Genomic DNA, 26,884 nt, shown 5'->3' with positions numbered 1-26,884 from the left:
CAGAGAATTTGGGTGGATATCAGGAGTAAGAAGGCATTGCAAGGTTTGCAGGCAAGAGGGGAGAGGTGAGTGAGGTTGCAGAGGTTTTGAAGTGTATGGCATGCTTAACAAATATTAAGTGATCCATTCTGGTTATCCTGCATTTAAAGGGGAAGGGAGGAGTCGTTTGGCGGAGGTGTGAGAGGTCTCTGAAGGAAACGTGTACCAGGCCCTAATTGTCTTCTCTATGGGATTTCTCTGTGAAAGGACCTGCAATTTCCCAAGTGCACATGATGCTGAAACATTTACACTGCGGACTGCAACACATCTTGACTCCCCAGGAAGAGCCCAAAAGGTGATAGAAGGTGGAGGAAATAGCTTCTGCCCGCCATCTCATCTGAGCCTCTATTGATATTATTGGGTTATTGATAATGGCTTCCGTCTGTGGCAGGCAGAACAAGCTCTACCGTTTTGTGGGTCTATCTCATGACAGCATTCAGCTTGGCTGACACATAACACGTTACAATCTGGGTCCTGATCATTAGGCAACATCATCAGTTAACAAATAAATGTTGGTTTATCGTCAGAGAAATAAGGTGTCGTATAAATTAGATAGGTGTGCTAAAAACTCAATCATTAGGCTTAGATGAAAAGAAATGAAGCAGGTGCTTCTGTGGTTCCTAAGTGTGATGGCTGGGCTCACACGCATGTGTGAGACGTGCCACCCTTGAACCTTCTTATGACGTCGGCACATTACCTATCTGATGTGAAAACAACAACAACAACAAAAATGAAGCCATGAGTGTGTATAAATGAACCAAAATAGAACAGCATTCCATCATACCTGAGTCCTAAGGACTGAAAGATTTAGAGTTATGTAGTTATGCAGGGGTTTTCACATAAAGTATTACCCTTGCTCCTCAGAAGAACCATGCAAGTTCGGTTCTATTATTATCCTCACTTTACAGCTTGAAGAAACTGACAATTTTAGTAACTATTCAAGGTCACACAGCTAGTAAGCGGTGGAACTGGGCCATAAACCCATATTTCCCTAATTGTACGCTCTTTCATTTTTGCAAGTAGTCCTTGATACAGGACATAGTACATCCTGGCGCTCACAAATGTGAATGTGGAAACTTGAATGTGGGATACTGGACTCTGAGATCACATTTGTGAGCTTGTCAGCCCAGAACCTCCAGATCCTGAGAAAATTTTAAGTGAAAGATGAGTGGAGTGAAACTGTTAACTCATGCAATATGTGGATTTTGACTAAAGTCAAAATAGGGGAATTCTATCAATATAAAAGCCTTGGGATGAGGGGACCGATCGCAAAAGATGGCCACACAGTTCCTTACCCGTTGCCTCACTATATTCCATCTTTCATTTTGCCAAGTCAAAAATACACCAAATGGAGGAACCAAAACTTAACAGTCTTTTTGCATTCATTTATGTAACAGTCAGCTCCTAGGTTTTTGTTATTATTTTTCTTCTTTTCTTTTTGAAAGTGACAATATAAGTAATGTAGTATTTTGTTGTTGTTCTTGTTGCAGTAGGTATGTTAGCATTTTTTTTTTTTTTTTAATTTGAGAATGAACAATTTACTGCTAGTTTTAAAACTCATCTACTACGCAATCCTCAACTGGGTATTTTGTGACTGCACTTTGTGCATATGTTTGTATGTGGTTGCATGTAGAGGGTGTGTTTGAGAATGCACCTGTGTATTTTGGAAATCATTATTTATAGCTCTTAATTAAAACATTTTAAAGGAACTATATAGGCTCAGTTCTTTGTTTTCAAATGTGAGCAGCTGAAATTAGATCCCTCTTACACCTTTGCCAGAGAAAAACTGTGCAATATGCATAATGTGCTCTTGTCCACTCTAGAGAGAGGTGGGGCTAGAGTGGAAATGGCTAATCCTCTTCACGGGGGATGAATTGGAAATTGAGTTTTGCAAACGAAGTCAGAGATAATTTCCCATCTTCATTATTTATGTAAATCAGTTACTGTATTTTAATTATCCACTGCTTGTATCGTCCACATAAAATGCCTTTCCTTTTATTTAAACTGCAAATAATTGCCAGTAGAATTATTCATTGGAAATTGGAATCCACTTTTTTGATCTCTAGAAAGCCTATTAATAATGAATGAGGATGTTATTTATTTGTTACAATTCCACAAATGGAAACTGAAGAAAGACTCCATATTCCTCACTTATCTCCTCTGACAACACCTAAGTAAACTCACCCCAGGAGAAATGCCAAAATGTGGAAAAGCAACATAAAGATGAGAACAGCTTTCTTTTTTTTCTTCTTTCAACAAATGAAATGCCTACTCATTTCAACCAATGTGGGCCTACTATGGGAAAAGCACTGTTAGGTGAAGTCAGGGAGAAAGTTAAGCTAGACATGAATTTTACCTTTTAGGACTTAATAAACATTCATAAAATCCTTGACATTTGCAAGCGATATACCCTGAGACCTTCACCAATCCCCATATTCATGAATCTTACTATAGCATATAATTTGCTACATAAAATGCAATAAAATATAACTGAAAAATATAAGTGACCCCTTTGGACCCTTAATGATTCTATAAATATGAACTCAAGTAATTTATAAAGCTATTAAAATAAATCTCACCATTAACATAAACTCTATACTAGGCCATCTCTCACTTGAACAATTTTTGCACTATCCAGAGAACTTGCTAAAATAGCTTCATAAATTGCTTTTTCCAGTTTCCGTACAGAATGTATGGTGGACCTTTCATGTCTGAACTACTGCAGAATCTGAATCTTTGCTTTTAAATATTATTTTAAAAAATATGTATTATATTAAATAATATAATGTATATTATATTGAATATATATTAAATATATATGTGTGTGTGTATATATGTGTATATGTATACATAAAATTTTTTTTCTGGCCAAAGTCATCACTTGATTGGATCTACTTATTTTTCTCTTCTTTTATATTAGCAACAGTAGAAGCCAATTTTCTTATTAGGAACTTTTTTCCCCTTCCCATTGGAAGAACCAGAGTTTTACCACCTTTTTAGCCTATGTATGGGCTACGCAGATAAACTTGGTAATGGGTGCCCTGGGCCTTCCCAGCTACTCTTACAAGCTATAGAAGTCACTTCTGAACTTCAGCCATGGAGTATCAAATGCAAATTTGGGTCTCACAAAAATTAAAATATAATATCCATGATGAAATCTGAAGCCTTTGTAAACAGTCAAAGCACTAACTTCTATAACTACAAATGAGCAAGGTCTGATATACTTAAATATTCACTACGAGGGAGAAAGTGACAGATACTCAAAGGAAAGATACAGGTAAACTTAGCTTCGGAAGCTGCAGGGGAGTTTGAGGAAGACTACAGGCAGGAGGCAGCATTTTTCTGGACTTTGAGGATAGGTAAGACTCGGAAATGTGTCACAGACATAGACATCATAGACGTTTTGAGTAGAGGAAACAGAATGAGCAAAGGTGTGAGTGAGGAGGCCGGGAGCTTTCATGAGCAAAGTGAATAGTGTAATCCCATCTAACTATAAAGGTAATTTCTCCTCAGTGTAAAAATACAAAAACATCCTTTCCTCTTTCTGGAAATATGGTAAGGTGAGGCATACACAGAAATAATCCCAGTGTATTTAGAAATACTGTGAAAAATATACTTAAAGTATTTTTAAATGCATAGTGATCTGGCAAGAAAGCAAGGGAAAGTTCAAGAAACACAAAGCAACAAAACAATATTACTTTAGAAAGATAAGTTAAGGTGAAGCCAATTCTGCCCTAGGACAGTTTCTGATCCCTCATTCCCTAGAGCGCAAATTTGAGGGATTGTATGTGGATATGAGATAAAGCCTGGGACCTGGTAAAACAGCCGGAGTCCATCCTGGAGCCACAGACCCTAAAGGCAAGATCCTGAAATAGGTTAAGGGGGAACATAGGCCTTGCAGAAGAAGAGAGTGGGACTACTTGCTTGGGTTGAAGATGTCTCTGGATGGAGGGGAAAGAGAGGCTTCTTGGAATCCTTAACTGACGACTGCTCTCCCATGAGTGTTAATTCACAACTCCTATGTGGCTCCCGTAAGTTGTAAGCTTGGACATAGGTTGTTGGTAAGACTTTAAATCCTTGGGAAAAACAATGCAAATCTTCACCGAAGGCACGCACTTTAATTGCAGGCATTGCTTACTTTTCCATGAATTTTTAAAACATGTAGCTGATCACGTATATGAGGAAACAGACCACCATGAAGAAAAGTCAGTGCTCATAGTATAGTGTAGAAAAGGAACTTTGAAAACTACAGATGGGGTAATGTTTCAAAAGCAGAATATAAAATATGTATATATAGGTGTGCGCAAATAAATAAAAATGGCTGTCAGAATATAATTTAGGAATAAGAGAACATTAAAATCCACCAGTAATATTTTTAAGTAACCAAGTAAAACTTCTTAGAAATATGAAGCATAATAATTGAGAGTAAAATTTCAATAGATGGATACGAAACAGATTAGTTTCAGCTGTGGAAAGAATTCATGACTGGAAGATAATCTTAACAAAATAAATACCAAAAATCTAGAATAGAGATTCATAAACTTCCTTGGTTCATGTCACCATTCATGTGTTAGTGCCTCAATAATTTTTTTATAGTACCCCTAGAGCAAAAGAAATCCCCAACATTTCTTTTATTAAGTAGTTAGGCTCAAACAACTTAGTTTTAGTATTTTGCATAGTATACAATGAATAGCTATGTCTCTCTCAAAAATGAAACATTCCCACAGTGTCCCTGTGAATTCACTCTGGTTTCCCAGTATTCCTCGACCTATAGTTTGAGAACCATGGATGTAAAATAAGGAAACAAAAAATGGAAAATGTCAAAGACAACTGAAAGAGACTCCCATGTAGGTCTAACATAAGTCTAATTGAAGTTCCAGAAGAAGAAAGGGAAAAGACATGGCAAGAGAATTTTCCAGATTTAACACAAAATTCATAGATTCAGAAAGAACAACAAATTAGAAGCAGAATAAATTTTAAAAACTGGGCGTGGTGGCTCGTGCCTATAATCCCAGCTACTTGGGAGGCTAAGGCAGGAGGATCACTTGAGCCCAGAAGTTTGAGGCTGCGATGAGCTTTGATCACACTGCTGTACTCCAGCCTGGAGTAAGACCCCATTAACATAGTAAGTCCCCATTTCTAAAAAAATGTTTTTTTGTTTTAAATAGATACAATAAAATACATATCTAGACATGCTTTACCAAAACCCTAGAACAGCAAAAATAGAATGACATTAAAAGTAAAGACAGATTAAGAACTGATTTCTTTTGTTTCCTTTCCAAATTTATTTTAAGTTCAGAGTACATGTGCAGGTTTGTTACATGGGTAAATTGCGTGTTGCGGTGGTTTGGTGTTCATATTATTTTGCATTCAGGTAATAAGCATAGTACCCTACAGGTGGTTTTTCAATCCTCACCCTCCTCTCACACAACACCCTCAAGTAGGCCCTGGTGTCTGCTGTTCCCTTCTTTATGTCCATGAGTACTCAATATTCATGGACATAAAGAAGTGAAAACATGTAGTATTTGCTTCTCTGATAACTGATTTCTTAATAGTGGTAACGATTCCTCTTATCCAGAGATAACCATAAGTATTTTGATATATTTTCTTCCAATTTTTTACCTGTATATGTCAAATGAGATATACACTTTTGAAAAAAGTAATATGCAAAACCATATATACTGTATGAATCTCAATTTATTTTTTATATATATATATTTTAAATTGAGATTCGGGAGGGTGTGGTGGTTCACACCTGTAATCCCAGCACTTTAGGAGGCTGAGGTGGGCAGATCACATGAGGTGGGGAGTTTGAGACCAGCCTGACCAACATGGAGAAACCCCGTGTCTACTAAAAATACAAAATTAGCTGGGCGTGGTGGCACATACCTGTAATCCCAGATACTCAGGAGGCTGATGGAGGAGAATTGCTTGAACCCAGGAGGCGGAGGTTGCGGTGAGCTGAGATTGCGCCATTGCACTCCAGCCTGGGCAACAAGAGCAAAACTCCGTGTCAAAAACAAACAAACAACATTGAGATTCATACAATACACATGGTATTTCTTTTATTAAGTAGTTAGGCTCAAATGACTTAATAGTAATATTTTGTATGATATAAAACAAATAGCTGTGTCTCTCTCAAAAGACATATAATTATATATATAAATTGAGATTCATACAATACATATGGTTTTGCATCTTTTCTCAATTGACACAATGTGACTATTTTACTTACCTATTCAACAAATGATTGTCAAATGGCATTTAACTAGGATTTAGCGAATGATTTTAAATAAATAAGGTTTAATTATAGTCAAGGTACCATACTGAATACTTTATAAATATTTATTTAGTGTTAAGAACTGCATGAGACAGTTTTTATTTCGCAATGAAGATACTCAGATTTGTTAATTTTAAGCATCAGATGTGGCACTTGATAAACATTCTTTTGCCTATGTATTTATATTATATTCTTAATATAAATTTTTAGAAGTGAAACTAATGTTCGAAACTCATGTACTTCTAAAGTTACTAATAAAACCAATCTGCTTTCTGGTAAGATTTCACCTAATTAAAACTGTGACCACACCCTCAACCAAACTTTGCCAATATTGAGTATAAGAACTAATTTTAGAGATTGACAACTTCTAATAATATTTTAAGAAGGTTAAAAAATTTACCTCATTTTATTGTGATTGTATTGTGATTGTAACTTCTACATTTACAAATATGTTTGAATATTTCTCACATCTAGGCAGTGGTAGTGCTTCTTGTCTGTGATATTTGCTGAATTTTCCCTTGGTGTTTCAGCATTTTTCTCTAAATGCATTGGACAGTAGTATTGTATAACATATTTGTGTCATGTATTCTTCAAATACGTATGACTTTTATTTTAAGGTTTCCTGGCATTTTTTCAATCAAATGACTTGTATGTGTATATATTTTTTTCTTTTCTGTTGTGCTTAGATTATCCATTCCCATCCCAAGGTTAGATTGTTATTCACCTATATTGTCTGTAAGTGCTTTAATATTTTATTGTTTTACATTTAACTCTTTAGGCCATCTGGAATGTTCTTTGCCATATGTACTAATGTGAAGATTTATTTTAGTTTTGTTTTCCAAACGTTTAACCTTGCCTGTAGTGCCAACTTCTTCCCTTTTTGTTTCCCTTTAAAGCAATGCTCTTAGTAGTCTCAGCTGACAGACTTCAATTTCTTTCCTCTTTTTTAAAACCCATTGTAGTTTTTAGATCCCACCTCTCCACCAAAACACCTCTTATCTAGTCACCAATGACTTCCCCATTATTATCTCCACTGGCCAGTTTTCAGTCTTGATGGGATTTGATCTGTCAGCAGTATTGGCACAGCTTAACCACTGTCTCTTCCAGAAACAGACTCATCACCACAACCTCCTACCTCACTGGCAATTCTCTCCTCTCCTCGGCACAATCCTGCCTCTAGTGCTGTCAGGCCCTAGGCCTCTGCCCATGGACTTTTCTCTCTATGCTCACTCCCACCCCGATTCCATCCAGACTCACTGCTCCTGATAAAATCTATATATTATGACCCCAGGGTTTATGACTGTAGTCTGTGTCTCTCCCCTGAACTCTAGAGTGTATATTAATACAATAGCCTTCTCAACATTTCCACCTAGCTGTCTAAACGAGCAGGCTAGATGTGTCATGGTCCCAATTAAATTCCTGATCTTTCTAAGGCCACTTTTTGTGAGGTCATCTCAACTCAGCTAATGAAACTTACATCCTTCAGGTGCTCAGACCAAACATTTAGGAGTCACCCTTGACCCTTCTCTTTTTCTCATACTTCACTTTCACGCCTTCAGTAAATCCTGTTGACTCTACTTTCTGCAAAATCTTCCATACCATCTGCACTGCTACTTTGTTCATCATATCTTGGCTAGATTTTAGCAGTAGCCTTCCACTGGTCTTCCCAATTTTAGTCTTGTTTCTTTACAGCCTATTTTTAACCAAGAAACTGGAGTGATCATTTAAAAATGGAAATCAGATCCTGCCATGCCTCTGTCCCGTGACTTCCAATGGCTTGCCATCTCACTTGGAGTAAAAAGTGAAATCTGGATAATGGTGTAAAAGACTATATGATCCAATCCCCAGCCCACCACAGTCCCTCTCTGGTCCCATTTCCTACTATTTCCCTGCCTCAGTTACTACAGCAAGAGGAGGATTTGGTCTCCTTCATCTCTCTTGAACACATCAACTGGTTCCCGCCTCAGTGGCTTTGCAGTTGCTGTTCTCTCCTGGAAAGCTCTGTCCCAAGATATATGGGTGGGTAACTCCTTCATCTTTTAAAAATCTTTGATCAAAATTACCCTCCTGGTGAGGGCTTCCTCATTGTCCTCTTTGAAATTGTATTCTTCCCTCCCTCCTTCCATTCCCTTTCCATACCCACTACATTACTCTTATCATTCTTGTATACATCAGATTCTAATTCTACTCACATTTCATCTCTTTGCACTGATCCTTCTGTCAATTATTGAACTCCTATCATCTGATCGAAACACTAAGGTTTTGTTAAACGTATTTCATGTCTGGTGTAGAAGGTCTTTCTTATTATTCTTCCTTTATAAAATTCCCTTAGTTATTCTTGGCTTTTTATGCCAGCTTAACTTTAAAAGTACTTCATCATGTTTCCAAAGAAGAAAAGTCAAATTGATTTTTTTATTGGAATTTCATAATACAGGGACATTCATGTGCAAAGAATTAATATCTTTATATCATTCACTCTTCCTTTCCCAGAATGTGGTATGCTTCTTCATTTATTGAAGCCCATTTTCTTTTTGACATCGGTTTTGTAATTGTATATTTTCTATAGTTCTTACATGTGTCTTATTTAAGTTAATCCTACATGTTGTAGTCTATGCTTTTTTTCCTGCTTTGTTCTATTGTTGCTATTTTATTCCATTATGTAGTTTCAAAAGATTATTTTCAAATAGCTATTTTTTTCAAATTTCTATCTATCAGCAACATTGTTCAACTATCTCATTACTGGCAGTAGATTTTCAGTTTGTTCCTTAGGTTTTTGAAGTAGACATAATGATAATTCTATCCCCTTTTCATCATGCTACAATGCCTTGCCTAAAACTTCTGCAGAGTATTGAATAATAGTAGTAGTCACTAGCCTGTTGGTCTTCCTCTCCTTGTTCACACTGCTGGTTTAAAGTGGATGTCTTTGTCATATTAAGAAAGTATCCTTACATTCCTGATTTACAACACACTTTTTCGAAAAAATAAGAAAAAGTTGAGAAGTTTGTCTTGTGCTTTTTGTTTCCATCAGTTGAGCTAATATTACCTATTAGTTTGATTAATAGATTTTCCAATATTAAACTAAATAAACGGTTGCAGTGGGTGGTTTTTTAAAGACATACTATTGAATTTAATTTTTTAATGTTTAAATGAGGATTTTGCATCTATTTTCGTAACTGTGTCTGTTCTATAGTTTTCATCTTGGTACTACCTTTTATCCAGTGTTGGAATGGGCACTTCTATGAAATAAATTAGGAAGCAATTTGTCTTCTTCCAGGATAGAAGGCAGAATGTGAGTATAATCATGTGTGTAGAGGTGTGGACTTACATATATATGCACATAGATGTTTTCATGGAGAGTATACGCTGCTAAGAAATTTGACAGAATTTATTGTTAAAAACGATCTGGTTCCGAAGCCCCAAAACTTTTTTGGTAGTTTATTGATTGTCTTTCTCATGATTGTTGGTGTATTTTGGTGTTCTACCACTTTAAAAAATATCTTGAGAGTTTTTTTGTGGTTTTCCAGTAAATCGCCTATTTCTATTTAATTTTCAAATGATAAATGGAATTGTATGTAGCATTTTCTTATGATTTAAAGAACATTTTCTAAATCTGTTCATTACCATTTCTAGTTCTGCTCTTTTTTATTTTTTCTATTTATCTTGTTAGTTTTCAGGAAACTTGCTTAATTGATATTAAATTTTTCTTTCTAACAGTAAAGAGTTTAAGATTTGTTTACTACCATTTTGATAAGTTTTGTTTTTTTTTTGTCCCCCCCCAAAAGTGGCTTCTATTTTAGTTTGCCTTTGATCCCATATTAATTTAGGAAGGTGATTTTTAATTTCCTGCTTATTAAGTTTTTGTTATTGTGTTTAAATTACTATTCTTATTTTTCTATTCTTATTGTAATGTGGTCAAAAAATGTGATCAGTGTGATTTCTGCTACTAAGAATTTATTGATGCTTTTTTGTGATATGGTAGATTAGGTTTTATAAGGTCCATGGTCACTTGAAAATAAGGTACTTCTCTAATGCAGTGAAGGCAAGTTTTTAAATTTAGCCTGTCAATTATGTTGTCAAGTTATCTATATCCTTATATTCACTGGAGGTCTACCTTATATTTGAGGATGTTAAAGTCTCCCATAATAGTACTACTGCTAATTTTGCCTCATACTGCCAACAGTTTGTTCGCTTTACTTTCTATACTGATTTTTATATTTTTTGTATAATGGTTCTTGAAAATTACCAGTTCATTAACAGATATACCTATTTTCACTGTCATATTTGGCATCTATTAAGTTCCCTCACACTTTGAATTCACTTTGACTCATTATTTCTAACCTTGCTTTCTGTTATGTTTTTGGAGAATGTGAACATGGCAGCCTCCAGTGTTTACTCATTCTGAGTCTCTTCCTCTTTCTGCCATGTGTGAGGGAGAGACCAGGGAGTATCCCCATCTAACAGAGAAGTCACCATTGGCATCTGCTCTCTTGCTGTGTTTCTTTCCTGATGACAGCATTTGCTGAGCACATTTGTGGAAGGAGGACTTTGGCCTCCTTGCGTAGTTTTCAGGTTTGTGTCGGCGTCGGGGGCCTGGAGCAGAGAGGGAGAGAGGGTGCAGCTTTCTCTTTCCTTCTGAGCCCATCCAACTGCACCTTCACTGTTTTACCATAAATGCATCTTCAACCTTACCAATGCGCAGAAGTTGCTCCCAGATTCTAGCATAGAGAGATAGAATAGAAAAAATAGAGTATCTCTGTGTCCACTTTTGGGAAGTTGTTGTGTGTGTGTGTTTTTTCTTTTTTTCCTGCAGTATCTCAACAAACATTTTTGTAGAAAGTTGACAGAGATAACATCAGGAGCTGCTAGTTTGGTTAAAAAAAAATCTGCTACTGAAATGTTTCCAAAAAGATGTGGTATATTCAGTCAGCACTGTATTTTAAGAACACTTATCTGGTCTGAGTGTAACAGAGTGCTCAACTAAGAGATAATTTCAGCTGTCCAAGAGATGTTGTCAGTCTCTGGTTTTGGGAATGGAACAAGAAGTAAGTAGACAGAGATGCATTATGAAGACAGAGTCTATACTATGGAAAATAAGTGGATTTGTATATATGTGTAAAGGTGTGAACTGGGACTTGGGTGGAAAGAACAAAAGTATGTAAGGAGTCTAAATCAATGCTCAACTTCCTAGCACAAATTAACGAAAATATCTGCCACATTGCCAGAGGGAGAGCACTTTCTTAAAAGAAAATAATTATTGTTATACAGGAAAAGGCCTTTATTTTATTTTTAACAAATGCATAGGTAAGAAGTAAAATGCAGTGTGAAAATGAATTAAAGATGAAGAATATTAAAAATAGTTAAATCAAGGAGACGAATGTATTAGTGTTTACTATTCTCTATTTTGTTATGTACAGAAAATTTTATAATAAGCATTTTAGGAAAGCGAAAAAAATCACCCAGGTTGGGACCTACCGTCTTGAGGTGCTGCAGACCCCTACTCCATGTGATAATGCAGAGGTAGCCCTGAAGACGCAGGACTAGACCTCCCCTGACCAAACTGGGAGGTGTCTCTGTCGTTGGGTGTTGTAAGGATAGAAGTTGTTGGAGCTATTACATGCTAAGGCAGAATTCTTAGCATAAAGCCACTTTCTAAATATGTAACATTTGGCAATTAGAATAACAGTGCTCAACTAACAGGGCTGTTGTAGGGATGGAATGCTATAATGAAGATAAAGCCCTGGATCACAGAAGTGCTCAACAGATGCTGCCATCTTTCACTACCGTGGAAGGGCAGTGGACCTCCAGCATCCCGAGGAGACCATGAAATAGCCTGTGGGCCAAGCAAAGCCAAGTGCATTTTGCTTCCTGTGATATGGAAGACCACTGCCTTTTTAGCACTGTCTGAAAAGGAAGGATAAAGATGGGATATTTATGTGATTTGGAGGGGTCTGGCTTAAGGCAGGTGTTTCTGTGAGGAGGTCTGATTGGGACTGGGCCAAAGTTGTGATATCATAGTTCAGGATTGGTGAACTCAGGTGAGGATTTTGGAGCAAACCTCAGAGTAAACAACTGGATGATTCCAGCTGAACAATCTGTCCTTCTAAGAAGGAAGCTATTTACTCTGATGAAGAGATGTGGAATGGTCAATTATCGAGATCAATGAATTTTCAAAGTCATTTCCAACTTAATCTTCTGGGTCAAGAATTTCCTGGAATAGTCATGTCATGTTAATGCAGAGTATCAGATGGGAAAATCATGCTTTATGGACTATAAGCTGTTTGGCTATAGGTAGTTTCAGCTCATAGGGGAGATTACAGTGTAGATTGTTTCTGTTTTGTTTGAGTATTTGTGGCATATTGCTACCTCCGCAGCAGATGCATACATTGTTTTGTAAAGTTTAATTAAGCTTATCATTCATTTGGCAATATGTATTAAAGACCTTAAAATAATCTTTTAACTAGTAGTTTTATTATCAGCAATCAGTCATTCAGAATCATCAAAGACAGGAACAAAAGATGAACAAAGATGTTTATCACAGCATTTTTAGAATAGAAAATACAAGGTAAACAAAGTGACTTTAAATGGGCAAACAGAAAATAAATTATGATTTAGCCACAGAATGGGACACTGTGTATAGCTAGGACAAATTGTGTTTTTTAGAAATAGTTAATGATGTGGAAAAACTCTCTCCAAATTAAGTGAAACTAGGACATAAAACTGTATAAAATTATAGTACCTATGACTAAATGGAAATATTGCAAAATTTTATAAGTGGTTATCTCAGGGTTATAAGATTACAGGCTAATTTCATATTTTCTTGTATTTTTCTGTATTTTCTACAAACATTTAAAGTAAACTTTCTTCTTATCAGAAAATAAACACCATTTTAATAATAATGATACAATGATTGGAAGGGTGGTGGAGATGCCCTCCAAGGAGAAAAGGAGCTTGTTTGTGTTTGTTCCTGCAGCAAATGATGCAATTGAGGCAGGAAGCCCAAGCAAAGGGCCCTCTTCAAAAAGGGAGACTTGGTTGGGGTTCACTCTGGTTCTGAACAATGAATCCTCTCTCATGTTAATAAGGATTAGCAGGTTACAATATAGGAAATGGCTCTTGCCATCAGAAAAACTGAGTATCTCTGTATTAGCTCATTTGTGTTGCTGTTAAGGAATATCTGATCCTGGGTAATTCATAAATAACAGAGGTTTAATTAGCTCATGGTTATACAGGATGTATGAGAAGCGTGGTGTTGGCATCTGCTTGACTTCTGGTGAGGATCTCAGAAAGCTGCCAATCATGGCAGAAGGCAAAGGAGAGCCAGTGTGTCACATGGTGAAAGAGGGAGCCAAATAGAGGGGGTGGAGGTGCCACACTGTTTTAAACAACAGGCTCTCTCATGAACTCATTACCACTCATCACTGTGGAGGGCACGCCAAGACATTTATGAGGGGTCCGTCCCCATGATCCAAACGCTTCCCACCAGACCCCACCTCCAACACTGGGAGTCAACATGCACCTTGGAGGGGACAAACATCCAAACTGTATCAATCTCTCAGGATGCTTGCACCATAAATAACACTGAGAATTCCACAACCACTCCGCAAAGGTGTTTATTCCTCTTTGGTTCATCAGCGCTTCCTGTCTTTAACAGATCTGCTTTTCCAAGGAATTAAAATCCTTTGAGGACTTCTCATTAGGACTTCTTTTCTCCATTTTGGGAGCTTCTATGACTGCTTGTTGCCAGGAGCCTAACAGGGTCCAGAGAATTTCAGTGATTTGCCTGCAGATGCATTGTAGGCAGAACTCTCTGGGTTATCTCCTATTTAGGGAAAGAAGCTTGGAGTTACTGTCCACTCTCAGTTATCTGCAGCTAGCTCACATGACCAACAGATGCCCATTGTCAGGTGGAAATCCCTCAGAACTTCATTCTTTCTGCCTAAAATTCCAATTGCTAAAACTGAAGACAAGAATAAGATAGAAAAACTCTAGAATGAGGCAATTAAAATGAACAAAGGGATGATTGAGTACTGAATAATAAAGTTAAAATTCTTCGGGATGTAAAGATAAATTCTGAAAGAGGATGAATGGTTATAAGATCATGAAAGGCAAATAGAAGACCATTTCTCAATTCTGGAGAACACGTTTGAGAGTGTAAGTTGAAATCTAAAGGAAGTAAGAGGAAGAGTAGAGGTTCCTTGGATGGCACAGTGGAGAAGGAAGAAGGAAGTAAGGCACTTTGTACACACTGTCTCATTATATGACATGTCATTGGAGCATTTTGTTCTAGTGCCAGTTCTGCTACCAGCTATTTTCTGGTGATGTTGAATGAGATTCTTCATTCTAAGCCTCAGATTTCTTAGGTGTAGAATCAGGATTTTAATTATTTGGATTTCACAATACTTTCTGATTCAAAAAGAGTTCATTTTATTTTGTAATACAAAAATCATGAATACTTTATTATTAATACATTATTTTTGAAATGTTATACAGACTGGAAATATGAGAAAGTTTGAGAGTGTTTGTATATATTTCCTGGTGACATAATAATTATTAAAAGGAAATTAGTGGCCGGGCTCAGTGGCTCACACCTGTAATCCCAACTACTCGGGAGGCTGTGGTAGCAGAATTGCTTGAGCCCAGGAGTTTGAGGAGCCATGTTCGCAGCACTGCACTCCAGCCTGGGCGGTAGAGCAAGACCTTGTCTCTAAAAACGGAAATGAGTGGTTCCTAGCAAGACGCTCAACTAACATGGCTAAAGCTTACTCTTCCAAGACTCCTCTCCGCAATGATAGAGAGGTGGGGCAAGGGTTTGAACTGGCATTTATATATATATATAATGTGGCCTGAGAAAAAAATGGCCTAGTATGGCTTTGAAGAAAAACCTAGAAAAAGAATTATGGAATTCTTGCCCCATATCTTCGTGTTTAATGGTGAGTCCCACAACACACTTATGAAAACTCAGATCCCTGGTACAGGGTCTCTCAGGCATGAAACCAGTGAATGTCTAAAGCCCTTTGTTTGCAGGGAGTGAACAACACAACAATAACAAAAACCCAAACTTATCCCCAAGGTTATGAATTATAATCCAAATTGTGTCTTCCAATAACAAAAAGTGAAGTTGGCCAGGTGTGGTGGCTCACGCCTGTAATCTGAGCACTTTGGGAGGCTGAGGCAGGTGGATCATGAGGGCAGGAGTTCAAAACCAGCCTGGCCACGATGGTGAAACCCCATCTCTAGTAAAAATACAAAAAATTTAGCTGGGCGTTGTGGTGGGTGCCTGAAATACCAGTTACTAGGGAGGCTGAGGCCGAGAATTGCTTGAACCCGGGAGGTAAGGATTGCAGTGAGCAGAGATTGCACCACTGCACTCCAGCCTGGACAACAGAGTGAGACTCCATCTCAAAAAAAAAAAAGTGAAGTCCTGCCTGAAGAATTGTTTCATGCAGTGCTGAGTGACTGACTGCATTTTCCTGGTTCCTGGCCTCCACCTCCCCTTGTCCCCAGAGCGTTTGAGGCTGAAAGCATGAGTCCGGCCTTTCAGAGTGAGCTCTGCCTGGCTGTGTAGCCAAACTCCCAGAAGAAAACAAACTTACAAGGCTTTTGAAAAGTATGAGTGTTTCAAAGGAAATATAAAATGCAAAACTATAGATTCCAAAGACAAAAACTACTGAAATAGCTGGGGTAAAAAATTAAAATTAGTTTGAAAAACAAACAAAACAGATAGAGGAAGATAGCAATCTGACTCAAGAACAAGGAAACATAAAAAGATCCAAGAAGAATATTGAGTATGAAGAATATAATACCCAAATTAAAAAACACAATAGATGGGATAAATAGAATGAACACATCTGAGACACCAATTAATTCATTGTAACACCATGTTGAGTACATCTTCAATATGACAGAAGAGAAGAAAAACAATGGAATATATATTTTAAAGCTGAGAAATGTGAAGGATAGAGATAGACATACTAGTATCTGAAAACTGGAGATCTCAGAAGGACAGAATTGTTTTAACGATGATGAGAAGATATTTAAAATATATTTCTATGAATTGAAAAATAGATTATACATAGAAAATGTTCAAAGAATGCAAAAGGGAAAGGAAAAACCTACATCTGGAAACATAATACAATTTGAGAACACTAAGTCAGAGAAAAATTCAAAAGCTTACAGAGAAAAAAGACTAAAAATCAAATTAATAATAGATTCTTCCATAGAAACAATGGATGCAAAAAAAGCACTTAAAACTTTAAAGCTTAGATACGGGCACAATTTTACTTACATATGAGGGAGGGCATAAGAAAAATATTCTTACGAGATCTCAGAACTTTTGTCAGAATCTCAATTGATTAATTAAATGATTTTATGAAATATTGAAATAATAGGCAAGGCTCTGGGAGTTCTTACAAGAGCTACATGAAATAAAGGTGGTCAAATACCTTGTTAAAGTGTTTTATTTTAGTTTAAAATAGGAAGGTAAAATAGTAGAGGAACTAGATAGAAGTCTAGACCTGGACTATTTAATATGATACGCACTAGCCATTTGAAATGTAGCTATTCTGAATTAAAATTGCTAACTGTGTAAAGTACATACCAGAGTTCAAAAAGCTGTTATAAAAAAATACACTTTTCACTAAACTTTTATATTAACTGCATATTGAAATGATATATTGAATATTTTTAGTTAAAATACACAATTAAAATTAATTTTGTTTGTTTTTACTTTCTTTAATGTGTTCACTAGAAAATTTAAAATTTCACATGTGGCTTACATTTGTGGTTTTTATTTTAATTGGAAGGCACTGATACAGATGATCCTTCCATGATGGAAGTTAGAAAAGGGGGCACTAAAGTTCTAGTCTTATCACGTCTAATCTTGTGGCTCTGAAAACAAACAAAATAAAAAACTAAAGATAAAAAGTCACATAGGAAACGTAGAAAATGGCAAATCATAAATTAATGTGACAAAATCAAGAATTAAAATAAATATAAATGGACTTATTTCATATTGGAAGATGAATTTTGATAGATTTGATTAAAAGATACAGATGTAGACTCTGTAAGAGAGGTAAAATAGCACAGATATGAGAAAGTTTAAAGAATTAGAAATGGATGTGTCAGGCAAATACTAATTAAATGAGCTGAAATTCTTATATTAATGTCAGATAAAATTTAAGACCAAAAAAATTTGTCAGTATTAGAGATGCAATAGGTCATTATATAAAAATAAGTGTGACAAATAGTTCAATTTATTCAAAATATATTGCAATTTTAATCTCATGTATGAGATTAAAAACATGTATGAGAAATATACATGAATGAGAAATAAACATGTATGTTATATATGTGTTATATATATATTATATATACAATAGAATAGCTTCAAAATGCATAAAGAAAAAGTGATAGAACTGTAGGGAAAATCTACCACCATAGTGAGAGATATCAACACACGTCTCTTGATAATTGACAGATCAAGCAGCAAGGTTAAAGGACACCAAGCAATATATTTAAGAAGCCTGACCTAGTTGTTTCATATAGAGTTCTACACCCAATAAACAGAAATGGTAGGTTTTTCTCAACCACACATAAAATATAAAACATGATCATGTATATTTGTCCATAAAATGCCTCAACTAATTCCAACAATAGGTATTATACAGACTATGATCTTTCACAGTAGTATTAATTTGAAAGCTAATGGCAAAAAGAGAAATTATAAAATACCTGCATGTGTAGACACTAAAAACATATTGATAAATATATATTTTATTATGATATAAATTATGAAAATTTGAATATAATATCTAGAATTAAATAATAATAAAAATCCTGCATATCAAAACTTGTAGGATTAGCAAAAGTGGTGCTTCAAAAACTTTATAGGCTTAAAGAATCTATAAATAAGAGAGAGGTTACAAACCCTCAAAAAAATGAGCTAATTTTTCAGCTTAAGAAACTAGAAAAGGAATGATAGAATAAACCTACAGGACTCTGTAACTGCTTGTGATCAATTAGTTGTAAACATCATTGCACTTGTACCAGCTCCTACATGGTTTTGTAGACAAGTCCTATTAAGAACTTATAGGACAAATTATTCCAATATTCCAATTTTACATAAACTTTTCTGAAAGTACAAAATAAATGAAATTTTCTCCAACTCTTTTTAAAAGGATAATATTACTCTGTTACTAAAACCAGATTTAAAAAAAAGACAAAAATAAATAAACTACAAAGGAAAATTACTGCTTCATTTTACCCTGGGATATAGAAGCAAAATTTCTAAACAATATTAACAAATTGAGTTTTTCAGCGTATTTGAAAAGAAAAATCATACTATCTCATGATCAAATTGTTTACTTTTTCTAGGTATTCAATAATTATTTATTATTAGAAAATTCATGATATAATGTATCACATTAGCAGAGTAAAAGACAAAAAGCTACATGAATATCTCAGTAGATATATAAAAGGTGTTGAATAAAATGTAATACCCATTGATAATTATGGAAAAAATACTATTAGGAAATTAGGAATATTTGAGAGCATCTTAAACCTGCTAAAGAGTGTATTAGGGTTTTGCAGAGAAACAGAACCAGTAAAATGTGTGTGTGTTTATGTGCATGCGTGCGTGTGTGTGTGTGTGTGTGTGTGTGTGTGTGTATTTATGATTTATTATAAGACTTAAGAAACTAGAAAAGGAAATAATAGGCTCATGCAATTATGGAGTCTAGAAAGTTCAAAATCTACAGGATGGGCCAGCAGGCTTGAAAACCAGGAAGAGCTCATGTTGCACATGAGGTCTGAAGAATTAGCTCTTGCTCAGGGGAGATTTATCTTTTTGTTCTATTCAGGCTTTCAATTGATTGGCCGAGGCCCACCCACATTATGGAGAGAAATATGCTTTACTCAAAGTCCACCAGTTTAAATGTTAATGTCTTCCAAAACACCCTTACAGAAACACCGTGAGTAGTGTTTGACCAAATATCTGAGGGCCTTTTGGCTAGGCTGACACAAAATTAACCATCAGGAAAGAGATAAAACAAACAGACAAACTAAAAAACTTAGGAAAGAATATCATATCAAATGGAAAATGTAAGAAGCATTTGGTTTAAAATTTGGTTGAGATCAAAAAGTTGACTATCAGCACACATGTCCAAAATTGTGTTTACAGTCCTATTCAGTACAATGAAACAAGAATAAAAAAATTAGAAGCGTATGAATTAGAAATGAGGAAATCCTTGCAGATGACTTAATTATTTACATAGAAAAAACAAAATAGTAGGCAAATTATTATAAATGTATGCATCTGTTGTGGGTGTGTGTGGGGTGGGGGTTGGAAGAATGACCGGGTATAAATACAGAATACAAAATGTCAGCTGCCCTTTTATACACCAGTAGCTAACAACTAGAAAACACAGTGAAAAAGAAGACATCATTTACAATAGTATCAGAGAATACCAAGTACCTATAAATGAATCTGTCAAAAGATGTGCAAGATCTCCATAAAATTATTTTATCTAGAAATATTAAAGAAGACTTAAATGCCTGACAAAAATACACTATATTTATGAATGAAAAGCTGTATTATATAAATATCAATTCTCAAATGCACCTAGACATTGAGTCAATACAATTCAATCAGAATGTCAGCAGGTTATTTAATGAATCTTAGTAAGATTTTTCTAAAAATCTGTATATTTGAATAAAGGACACAATAGAAAAAGATGAACTATAATGAGACACTTGCCCTGCCAAATATCAGGATTTATTAAAAAGGCGTGATAATTAAAACAATGTGCTACTGGCAGAGGGATAGACAGATTAACTGATGGGATTGAATAGAACGTCCCAATACAGACCCGTGCATACATAAAACTTTCATGTAAGACAGACGTGACATATCAGATCAATTAAACAATTAAAATTACAATACTGGATATTGACCAGGCATGGTGGCTCATGCCTGTAATCCTAGACTTTGGGAGGCAGAGGTGAGCAGATCACCTGAAGTCAGAAGTTCGTGGCCAGCCTGGCCAATGTAGTGCAACCCTGTCTCTACTAAAACTACAAAAAATTAGCGGGCTGTGGTGGTGGTCACCCGTAATCCCAGCTACTAGGGAGGCTGAGGCAGGAGAATTGCTTGAACCTGGGAGGTGGAGGTTACAGTGAGCCAAGATTGCGCCATTGCACTCCAGTCTAGGTGACAAGAGCAAGACTCCATCTCAAAAAAAAAAAAAAAAAAAAAAAAAAATCTGGATATTGACAAGGAAAAAATACAAAGTGAGATTTCTACCTCACATGATAAATAAAAATCAACTTTAGATGGATTAAGAACTTACATATAAAAAGATAAAACCTTGTTAATAGAAAATATGAGCGAATATGTTCTGCACTACAGGGCACTTTTTTTTTTAAGACACAGAAAACATTTCTATAATAATATTGTAAATTTAACTCAGTTATTTCAGTCCCTAGTTTTATACCCAAGCAAAATTGATGCACTTGCACAATAAACAAAATATTCATTTGGGTTTAAAGTAGTACCATTCACAATTGCAGAGCTAGGGAGCAACTCAAATGCCCATCATCACGTGAATGGCTGAACAAACTATGGCTTATTCACAAAATGGAAGAAGCAGTCAAAACAAATATGGTAGACAAAATCAATGACTTTTAGTAATATAATAAATTCCAAATTATAATGTATATTGTGTGCCCTAAAATCATATATGAAAAAGATGCAATGACATGATTAGCATGGGATTCAGGATGTGGTGTCTTTGGCTACTGGTGGATAAGGGTATGGGACTGGGAGTATCCCACAGTCACACATCAATTATTGGAAAGGTCCTGTCTTTTATTTTGAGTAATGGGTTCATGTGTGCTTACTATATTATTAGAAATAAGTGTCTCATGTTCTTGATTAGTCAATCATGACAATTTAGCCCTTTTGCTTAATTCAATTCAGTAAATCCTGCTGCAGATATAGGACATTTCTAGTTAAACAGAGCTGTGTTAAGAATGATGGTTTCCAGCTTCATCCATGTCCCTGCAAAGGACATGAACTCATCCTTTTTTATGGCTGCGTAGTATTCCATGGTATATATGTGCCACATTTTCTTGTTCCAGTCTATCACTGATGGGCAGCAAACTAACATAAGAACGGCAAACCAAACACCACATGTTCTCATTCATAAGTGGAAGCTGAACAATGAGAGCACATGGACACAGGGAGGGGAACATCACAGATGGGGGACTGTCGGGGTGAGGGGCTAGGGGAGGGATAGTGTTAGGAGAAATACATAATGTAGACGACGGGTTGATGGGTGCAGCAAACCACCATAGAACGTATATACCTATGTAACAAACCTGCACGTTCTGCACATGTATCCCAGAACTTAAAGTATAATAAGAAAAAAAAAGAAAAAGAAAGAAAGAACTGTATTAGTTATCTGTTGCTGCATAAAAAAACAATTCCCCAAATTGGAGGCTTAAACTGACAATAATTATTATTTCTCACTGTTTCTGTGGGTCAGGAATTCCGAGAGGCTACAGTGGGGATGGCTTGTTTCTGCTCTGTGGTGCCTGAGGACCCAGCTGGAAGACTCGAAAGCAATTGGCATCCAGGGCATTAAGGACTGTTGGTGTCATTACCACAGTTTGTTTGCTAGGATGTTTCTCTTGGTTACTCCTTAATACACAATAAGGAAGGCAAGTTTCAATAAATAAAAGGTTCATTTAGACCTAAAAGAAACAAAATAAGAGTGAATGACTGAGCCTTAACATTCAATGGTTATGGAGGTTGAAACTCCCAGTTTTCAATATTCTCTCTGTTGCCGAATCAACAATCCCAACTCTACGGTTTGCAACAATTTGTTCAAATCTGAGAAGGAAAAATAATTAAGTGTTGTAGATAGCCGTAAAAATGATAATTTCAGTTTTTTCTTTGAGCCCTAACAAGAGTAACTAGTGAGAAACATACACAACGAAGTGCCTGATTTCTCTTCTTATGGTCTCCGAGTGACACCCTGTTCTCCATCCTGATGGCTTGTAATCGTTTCCTGTACAGCTTAAATTCACTCTCTTGAGCCCACAGCTGACCACAGTCTGCAAATGATGCCTTTCCACTCACGTTTGGCAATGTGGGCTGACTTTGTGCAGCTGGGCTTTGATCTTGCTTCTTGGAACACACTGCTCTTTCCCTTGCAACTGAGAGCTATCATTATACAGTTTACTAAAATTTCATTATTTAACAGAGTTAAATAGAGTTAGGTTGGAGAACATTTGGTGACACTGCCCTGCTGACCAGAGATTATGTTTGCCCTCCAATAATCTACTGCTTATTGATCTCAGGACAAAAGCTACACCCCATGGTTCTCTCCTATTTTAGTTTAATTCTAGGCTCTTGCAGCTTTTTCCCCAGCCATGCACCCACCTGACTAAATATCTCATTTTCAAGACCAATTATCAGCCACTGTAATCCTTTTTACTGTCTTCCTTGAAGGCTCATGAGACACTCATATAAACGGAACTTGTTGTGACTGCCAGGACCAATATTATTTTGGTATGAAATTTCCCAATGTTCCTTCTAGTTTTCAAATAATACCATATTGGGAAAAATTGAATTCCAGCTTGAAGGCTGAATTCTAGTTACTTTTTAAACCTAGTCCCCAAGCCCTTGACGTGCCATTGGACAATTTAGGGGAGGCCTAGACGCATCCTTTTCAACTTGCTGATTAGAATCAAAACTTCTTAAGGCCTCCATACCCTTAATCCCATGATCATTACCACAGATAGTGATAAATGATAATGTTTCAGTGTTAATGAGGGAGTAAATAGCATGTTAATGACGTTTGCAGATGGATCTAAATTAGAATAAGTTGTTAACACCAATGAGGCCAGAAAAAAAAAGTCCTAAAGAAGTAGAAACATACAACAGGAAAACAAAAAATGAAAACAAACTGAAATTCAACTGATATATTACTTTGAACAAAGAGTTAATTAAAAAGAACCAACTACTGTCCTAGAGACCTAAAGAGAGAAAGCAACAGCAAAGGATATCTAAAAAGGATCTTCTTCATGGCTAGGATTAATTCGCACTTCATGCCAAAGATGTTCAGGAGTATCTTGGGATCTGTGACCAGTATTGCAGCATTGTGCTGGTAAATTTTTAACCATCAAATCTCTGAGAAAAAAAAAAAGTGTTTGTGTGTGTGTTAGTGTGTGTATGTGTGTATATTTAATTACTATAACATTTACTGACATAAAGGATCTCTAGCACAGTATTTTCAAATAAGGAATCCACAATACTCTTTACTGGAAATTCAGTAAAGCCTAATTGATTCTCATGGAATACTTTCCCTGATTTTTGCAAAATTCTGGTATCCGTAGCCAATTTATGATGAACAAGTGTAGTTCCAGCATTGGTGTTGGTTGATATTTTTATTTACATTGAATAACATGAAGTAAAACAACAAAGACACATGTTAGAACTTCTTTTGTTTGTCAATGACTGAGTAACTTCTTTGCTGAATTAGATAATAGGTTTTGAACAGTCAAACTATATTTCCTCAATTTTTTGTGCTATTCACAATGTAATGGTTACAGACATGATAGAATGTTAAGTTTAATCTCTATTATTGCATTTTCTCTATGTCTTTCTTAAGCCTAGACAATAAACAAAACATTCAAGCCTTGATGTGTAGCATTTGCTAATTTTTCATGGGGTAAATATGCTCACCATGGTCAATTTTAGGCTACAAACAGAGTTGAGTAGGGGGCACAGTAGCAAACCATTATACAGTGTTTTCACCATATAGAGAAAATGAACAGAAATTACCTTAAGAGCATAGATAATAGTAAAATGTGGTAAAATAATTAGAAAGTGATGGCTTTTAAGTATTCATTGCCTTTTAAACTATAACTTATTTAATCAAAAGTTTATATAACTTAACTTTTATTAGTGGTTGTATTTAGTAATTGGCTCATATAATTTCTGAAAATTTAGCAGTAAATTCTGATGAATGGGTAGGAGCTGACTCCAGCACATCACTATCAGCGACTTAACCTGAGATTCATGCCTATTTTCCAGCTTATGTCAGGCATCTCAAGGTTTCACAAATTCCGCATGTTCAAAATCAAGCTCATATACTCTCTCTCAATTATGATTGTAATTACCTCACAGGGTCTCCTGGCCCATTGCACAGACAAAGCCAACTTACTGAGACTGTGCTATTGCAGTAGAGAAAGAGTTTTATTAGCACAAGTCTGGCCACATGGCAGGTAATTACTCAAGTCAGTTTTGCCAAAGGTGAAAGGTTAGGATTTCTCAAGGATAGTTTGGCAGGCAGGGGACTAGGGAAGAGGAGTGTTATTTGCTTGGGAATGAAATCAGAGGTGTGTGGAAAATGGTCCTTGTGCACTGAGTCAGTCTCTGGGTGGGGCCACAGGACCCACTGAGTCACAAATTGCGGGTTCAAGTGGAGTCAGTTGGTTACTAGAAATGCAAAAGTCTGAAAAGACATCTCAAAAGGCCAATCTTGGGTTCTAAAGTAGTGATGTTATCTAGAAAAGTAACGGGAAAGTTACAAATCTTACGACCTACCGAACAATGACTGGTTATCTTTTAACCACGCCTACATCTTAGCAACATTCATGTCCCCTCTCATAACTCTAAACTGGTATCCTTTCATTAATTTTACAAAGGAAGTTTAGTTTGGAGAAGGGCTATTATCAACCTTGCTTTAAGGAGTTTAAGATTAAACCATAAATTAAATTCCCCCCAAAGTAAGCTTGGTCCACACCCAGGAATGACCAGGGGCAGTTTGGAGGTTAGAAGCAAGATAGAGTCAACTATGTCGGGTTTCTCCTACTGTCATAATTTTGCAAAGGCTGTTTCATGACTATTATTCTATCTTTTACTCAACCACACATACTGGAAACACAAAAGTCATTTAAGACTCCCTCTTCCTCAGTTCTAAAAACCACTAATCAATCACCAATTCCTATTTATGTTGCTTCTGAAATAGTTCTTGAATTTTTTTCCCCCTATTGAATTCAGATGTCATCAAATCTAGTTGCATTATGACTGGATGAGCCCCTCCTTCATAAACCTCCCATGTCACTCTAGAATGGTGTTGGCCTTGTACTTGGCTTTCTTAAAAACTAGATACAGATCACCACCTATCAGGTGGAAACCCAAAAACCCTGCCATGGCAGACAGGCGAGAGTATTTTCCAGTCTTTCTTGATTGTTTCCTGCTGTCTTCAACTTCACTCCATGTTGCCACCAGTCCTCCGAACCACAGATGGCATACATTGTAAGTAGCACCATGTTCAAGCAGTTCTCTCTGCCCAGTATCTTCTCCCCATTCTTCTCCATCGGGAAAATTGCCTATGTCTTGCAAGCAACAAGGCTCGTGTAAACTTTTACCTGCTTTTCTGTTTTTTTTTTTCCTTTATTTTTATTTTCACTCCATTGTTAACAGTATGCATTTACCTGCTTTTCTGAAAAAGAGTTACATATTTCTTTCTCTGGACCTTGATTACCACTCGTTCACATTTTTCTTAAATTAAATAACATATACAATGCCCCTTACACAAGGTATAGAATTTAGTAAATATTCAATTGGTGGTCTCCTCCGGAATTTCCTAGTAACAAGGGTACAGACGTAAGAATCCAGGTGCTAGTGACTTGCTTGCTCTGTGATCTTGGGCAAATTATACATTCTCTTCACATTTTAATTTCTTCATCTGAAAAAATACAGATAATGATGCCTGCCTTTTAGAGTTGCTGGGAAGACCAAGCCAGATATTGTTGGTAATGTCCATTTTAGGTGTCCAGTGTGTGTGCACATGCCAATTGCAGCACCAGGTTTTGACCTGCACTTCTATAAATCAGGGATTCCCACAACCCCCTCCTATGACTCAATTAATTTGCTAGGATGGCTCACAGAACTCAGGGAAATACTTTCTTGATGTTTACTTATTTATTATATAGGACGTTACGGAGGATGTAGGTGAACAGACTAGACTGGTAGAGCAAGATGTCGGGTGGGGGATACACAGCCTCCCTGCTCTCTCTGGGCACCTTACTCTCCTGGCACTGCCATGTGTTCAGCAATCCAGAAGCTCATTAAATCTCATGGTTCAAGAGTTTTTATAGAGCTTAATCCACAGCCCCCATCCATCTTTTCCTGGAGCTTGGTGGGTGGGGCTGAAAGTTTCAACCCTCGAATCCACTTGTTCTTTCTAGAGACTGGCCCCATTTTAAGGCTATTTTAGGGCCCCATCCTGTCACTTGATTAGCATAAAATCAGGTGTTATCCCAGGGGCTCATTATGAAGAACAAAAGGCACTTTCTATCCTTCAGGATAATCCAAGGGTTTTAGGAGTTCCGTGACAGGAGCCAGGAAAAAAATTCAAAGATATTTCATATTATACTATAGTGGGTGATCATTGAACCTGCATTTGCTGGGAACTTGTTACAAGAGCTGTGGGTAGAAGAGAGAGAGACAGCCAGCCTTGTTCTCAAGGAGCTCGTGGTATGGTCAGATGTAAG

The 26,884-nt window shown here is 36.3% G+C and overlaps 1 protein-coding gene and 1 non-coding gene across 2 annotated transcripts in view; both read left to right on the top strand.

The window, feature by feature from the left end:
- The window catches only part of OPCML (opioid binding protein/cell adhesion molecule like), a 1,159,273-nt gene that overhangs the window by 101,707 nt on the left and 1,030,682 nt on the right, over nt 1–26,884 (top strand). The window lies entirely within an intron of this gene.
- LOC119626654 (small nucleolar RNA U13) lies at nt 645–746 on the top strand. Its single transcript, XR_005242812.1, has one exon. It is a non-coding gene; the product is annotated as a small nucleolar RNA U13 (small nucleolar RNA).

This window comes from Chlorocebus sabaeus, chromosome 1 (assembly GCF_047675955.1).
Source record: "Chlorocebus sabaeus isolate Y175 chromosome 1, mChlSab1.0.hap1, whole genome shotgun sequence".
Taxonomy (NCBI): domain Eukaryota; kingdom Metazoa; phylum Chordata; class Mammalia; order Primates; family Cercopithecidae; genus Chlorocebus; species Chlorocebus sabaeus.
The sequence above is the reverse complement of the archived record's forward strand: the minus strand, read 5'-3'. Positions and strand labels throughout refer to the sequence as shown.